Source organism: Sinocyclocheilus rhinocerous, unplaced genomic scaffold, assembly GCF_001515625.1.
Source record: "Sinocyclocheilus rhinocerous isolate Xijiao unplaced genomic scaffold, SAMN03320098_v1.1 scaffold1253, whole genome shotgun sequence".
Taxonomy (NCBI): domain Eukaryota; kingdom Metazoa; phylum Chordata; class Actinopteri; order Cypriniformes; family Cyprinidae; genus Sinocyclocheilus; species Sinocyclocheilus rhinocerous.
Window position 1 is genome coordinate 75,370 of NW_015642062.1, and position 6,005 is coordinate 81,374.

Here is a 6,005-nt window from a genome sequence, read left to right on the forward strand (position 1 = left end):
CTATCTATCTATCTATCTATCTATCTATCTATCCTAGTGACATGCTAATCATACTAGAAACATGCTAGCGACATGCTACTAACTTACTAATCATGCTAGTAGCATGCTAATCATGCTAGCAACATGCTAGTAACATGCTAATCATACTAGGAAAATGCTAGCGACATGCTAGTAACTTGCTAATCATGCTAGCGACATGCTAATCATGTTATAAACATGCTAGCGACATGCTAGTCACTTGCTAATCATGCTAGCAACATGCTAGTAGCATGCTAATCATGCTAGAAACATGCTAGCAACATGTTAGTAACTTGCTAATCATGCTAGCAACATGCTAATCACTTGCTAATCTTGTTAACAACATGCTTCATGTTATAAACATGCTAGCGACATGCTAGTAACTTGTTAATCATGCTAGTAGCATGCTTATCATGCTAGTAGCATGCTTATCATGCTAGCAACATGCTAGTAACATGCTAATCATACTATAAACATTCTAGCGACATGCTAGTAACATGCTAATCATGCTTATCATGCTAGCGACATGCTAGTAACTTGCTAATCATGCCATCAATATGCTAGTAACAGGCTAATCATGCTAAAAACATGCTAATCATGCTTGAAACATGTCATCAACATCTATCTAAACTATCTAAATTTTCAAACTTCAGGCTTTTACAACTGCTTTAAACTTTCAGGCTAGGCTTTCTCAAGCCAACCTAAAGTTTGTCTTGACAAACTTTTTTATCTAGTTTTTATTGCTCTAGCATTTTTCGTCTGTCGTTCATTCTGTCGTTCTAACATTCATGTGGTCTATCGTTTGTTTTGTCTCTAATTCTAACATTCGTTCTGTCTGTTCAGTCTATTGTTCTAACATTTGTTCGGTGTATTTCTCTAACATTAATTTAGTCTATTGCTCTAACGTTTGTTCTGTCTATCATTCTAATGTTTGTTTGGTCTATCGTTTGTTTTGTCTGTGATTCTAACGTTTGTTCTGTCTATCATTTTAACGTTCGTTTCTGTCTATTGTTCGGTCTATCGTTCTAACATTTATTTGTCCTATTGCTTTAACATTTGTTCTGTTTATCGCTCTAACGTTCTTTCTGTCTGTTGTTCGGTCTATCGTTCTAACATTTCTTTGGTCCATTGCTCTAACATTCGTTTGGTTTATCGTTCTAACATTCATTCTGTCTATCGTTCATTCTATTGTTCTAACGTTTGTTCTGTCAATTGTTCTAACGTTAATTCTGTTTATCATTTATTCTATCGTTCCAACATTCATATGGTCTATCGTTTGTTTTGTCTATAATTCTAACGTTCCTTCTGTCTTTGTTTTGTTTTGTCTATTGCTCTCTAACGTTTGTTCTGTATATCGTTCTAATGTTCATTCTGTCTATTGTTCGGTCTATCGTTCTAACATTTATTCGTCTTACTTGTTATTGTTGTGATGTTTGATCATTGCATAATTCTATAATTCGTTCGGTCTATTTTTTTAACATTCATTCTGTCTATCATTCTAATGTTTGTTTTGTCTATTGTTGGTGTTGTCTACGTTGTTTGGTCCCGAATAATCGCTATTAAATAAAACAGTCATAACTTAATATTTTTCAACTAAAACCATATTGTATCTGATCAGCAACTTCTCATTAATGACTGAAAAATTCAAAGATTGTGTTTGAAATTTCTATGAATACATAATCATTCATAGAAAAGGAATGGAATTTCTTTTGAATTTGTAACTCATGATTGCTCAGAAACATTCCAAATTTATGAAACCTACATATTTATTTCTAACAAAACATAAACACAACATACATATTACTCTGAAACGTTTTTTAGACAAAATACATTCATTTTACTTGCATAAACTTTCACTTCAGATGGAAAAAGTGATCAGTTTTTCATGCTGCAATGTTTTTTTCAATATGTGTATGTATTCTTGTTTATATATATAAAAAAATCAGTCCAAAAGTGTGAGATATGAGGAAAATGCTAGTGTTTTGACACTAATATAACTTAATAGATAATTTTACAAAAGTATTTTTGACACCAAATATACTCCATACATACCCGGCTCAAAATGACCCGAACATGAAACATGTCATCGGTTTATTTATCTCTTGAAAAATAATTATAAAAAATCTGGAGAAAAAAAATGCGTATTTTGAGGGTCTTAAAGCATTTGCAAAGTTTCGGTCGCTTACTAAAAATTATACATATTTTAGAAATGTTTGTATCTCTTCCAGACCTGAATGCATTATGAGGGATCTTGTATTTCATGTTTGTGACTGACTGCAGTTACAGTATAAAGCAGGTGAAAGTCTTGCTGTAATCGCAGAGATGCAGGTGTGGAGTGAGCAGGGCTTTTGATGCAGATTTGAACTGATGAGAATCACTGGCCCTTTTGCATCGTATCCCATCGCTGTGAGATCTTCCCTTGGAAGTGAGGAGCTGGACTCGTGAGACTCGTGAGACTGCTGTATGTCAGGAGAGCAGGTGTGGAGCTGATGGCCCATTGATACGGCACATTAAAAACCACAGTGCTCTCAATCCCTGCGCTCCTCTAAACCAGGAGTCGCTCTGATTCTCCAGCAGATGTGAGAGACTCTCGGCTCATTTAGCAGCCAGCCTGCTTCATCCAGCACAAACTGTGAAATCAAACACTCAGTACCTCTTTGATGCTGGATGTGATCCACTGTAGGCCTATAAAGTGACAGATAATCGGCCGTTATTGCAAAATAAGTATTGAATACAGGTCACCCAGTCAGCAGAAATTATTCATTTGGTCTTCCATATCAGACAAACGGTTTGTATTTAAGTCTAGCAGTTTAATGAGGGAGAAAGCGTGCTGTCAGGAGTTTCTGAGTTTTGCTGAAGTGCACAAAAAGCTAAATATAATATATAATATTATTATTATTGTTATTTATATTATTATTATTAAATACCTTTTTATACACAGAATAGTATTTTTACGATAGTAATTTTTTACATTTTTATAATTTAATAAAATTAAAACATTTTAACAACAATAATAATAATAACAACAATAATAAAAATAAAAATATTTACCTTTTTACAATAGTATTTTTTATAGTAATTAGTTACATTGTTATTATTACTATTAGTACTTGTTTTTTGTTTGACAAAAAAATATTTTCATTATAGTAATTAGTTTATTTTTATAATGTAATAAAAATATGTTAGCAGCAGCAGCAGCATTTGTTAGATTTTTTTTATTTTATTGTACAATAGTAATTTCATTATAGTAATTTGTTTAATTTGTATTAATAAAATAAAAATATGTTTTTATTACAATAATAATAATAATAATAAATCATTTATTTTACTGTACAATAATATTTTTATTGCAGGATTTTTAAATAAGAATTTATTATTATTATTATTATTATTATTATTATTATTTTGTTTTACTGTACAATAGTAATTTATTATTGTATGAATAATAAATATTTTATTTTACTGTACAATAGTATTATAGTATTTTTTTAAATAAATTTTTACTATTATTATTATTATTATTATTATTGTCATATTTCTTTTTCACCTGTTTTATCATCCAGCAGGTGAAAACTGTGCGTCTGGTCACTTAGTAAAGTAACTAGCACTAATGATGCATGAGACAGCTGAGGCTCATAATCAAACACCAATATGAGCTCATATGTTAATATAATATCATATGTGGAATTATTGATGAAGTCTTAAGACGGATCATTAGTCAGATATGGAGATATGGCTGTACACATGATAAATTACGCTCGTTCTCACAGCGATATAGTCATTAATGTTTTCCCAGAATGAATTGTCTGTTATAATGCTGGATCCTCGGACGGTTTGTAGTATTAATTCTCATCACAGCATCTACGCTTTCCAATGAAATCACATCCGGCCTTGAGACTAGATCTTTATTTCAAGGCTGTAGTGAAGGCATGAGCTTCAAGCATCTCAAGCGTCTGGGTTTTATTAGGATTCTTGTCCACAAACATCTTAATCCTCAGACGCAGCAGAACTGAAGACTAAGTCCTGAAGGTCCAGGAAAGTGTGTCTGTGTTTCTGCAGGCGCTGCTGTTTCTTCAGCTCTGTGCTGGTCTCTGTAATTCTGTCCATAATCCAGACATATATCGATCTTCTTTCATCTGCAGATTCGGCCCTCGGCGCTCAGCTGACCCTGCTTTTGTCCTCTTATCTCTCTTCATCTTCCTCTTTATCTCAGTCCTGAGGATTACTCTAGGTCTCTCTCTCTCTTATATTTGTGACCCTGCAGCACAAAAGCAGTCTTAAGTCGCTGGGGTATATTTGTAGCAATAGCCAAAAATACATTGTATGGGTCAAAATTATAGATTTTTCTTTTATGCCAAAACTCATTAGGATATTAAGTAAAGATCAGTGTATTTACTGTTTTTATTCCTATGAATAAAAAAAGTTAATTAGATTCAAAATGTTTAATGTAACAAGTAAAGTACAGTAAAAACATTTCTATGTAGTGCTTCCCTGTGTTATGAGTCTGATGAATCTGTATGTGTTTTAATGTTACTGTAATTGTGGGGTGAAGCTGTCCCTCGACTGTGGTTTGACTGAAGGAGAATGGCTGTATTGCTGAATATCGTCCCTGAACGAGCAGGAATCTGAGTAAACATGACGATCACGATCCTCGTCTGAAAGTGACGCAATGACTCCAGACACCAGATAAACCGTTCTCTGATTGGACGCTGCGCTCTCGTGCTTCACCTGATTGACCGAGACTTTGATAGTTTTGCATTTGAATCTCTTCCAAGCAGAAAACAGGCCAGTCGTGCTCTTTTCAGACTGATGTGAGGTTTACGAGTATGTGTGTGTGGGTTTGTGCATCGATTGTCCGTCTATCAGACGCTCTGTTTGTGGAGATCAGACGCTGCTGTTCATCAATACTCCACACAGAGAGCGTGAAGCTCGGATCGATCTGAGATGATACTGAACTGCATAAAAGCACAATATATACAGCGATTGCTTTATATGAGGAAGATGGGAATAAATAGCACATTGACTGGATCATAGGGTTGGGCGATATAGCTATAAAATGTATCAACGATATAATGTCTCATATCGTTCGGTATCGATAATTATTGACATTTTAATAACCTTTTTTAAAACAAAGAGCAATAGAATTTTTCTTTTTTAAATTTAACCACTGTATTTTTAAATTACAGAAAAATTACATTTTAATTACATTTATTGAGACAAGCAAATATTTTTTGTTTTAACAGTCAAACACAAAATAAAAATTAAACAAATATCTCATTTCTAATGTTTTATATGCAGATTAAATAGGCCACAGGAGGGCGCAATGAGCAAAATAATGCAGCGCATTAAATTGTCAACGCAAGGAAATAACTGTCTATAAAAAAACCGTGCATTACGTCTAAATTAACTCATATAAATCGAATATAATTTTGTAAATTGCATTATCAATTATGAACAAAACAGTATCATGTATTTATGCATTGCTTAATCCAAAGAGCCGAAGCGCCATTCACACAGACTGCATTTAAAAATATATGAGACGCAGAGAAAAGGAATAAACCTCCACAAATTTTCGACGTGTTTTCTAAAAGTTTAAACTGTTTTAACTTTGCATGGCTACATCTCTTGTGTGAGACGCGAGTGCAGCAGTCATATTTGTCCATCTAAAAATGTGCTGAATTTGCGTTCTGTATGAATGGCTTGGTTTCGGTTTTAACCCATTCAAGATCTTCTACGCATTGAGCTTCTATATTTCTCTAATATTTTGAATGAATAACGCAGCAACTGCGCGTCTGGTGGGCTAGACTAATAAAACATTAAAATGCAACAGTGTCACTTACATCATCATCACCGCATCTCGTGTAGTGGTCGACCGATATATCGCCAAGGCCGATATATCGGCCGATATCTGCCATTTTTCAAATATCGGCATTGGCCGATAACGTTTTCTCTTTGGCCGATGTGTTCAAGGCGGGGGTTTTTTTTTT

General features: G+C 33.8%; 1 protein-coding gene across 1 annotated transcript in view; it reads left to right on the top strand.

Annotated features, from left to right (window-relative positions):
• LOC107755620 (cyclin-dependent kinase 14-like) overlaps nt 1-6,005 on the top strand; it is a 169,345-nt gene that overhangs the window by 28,785 nt on the left and 134,555 nt on the right. The gene's annotated exons all lie outside the window — the stretch shown is intronic.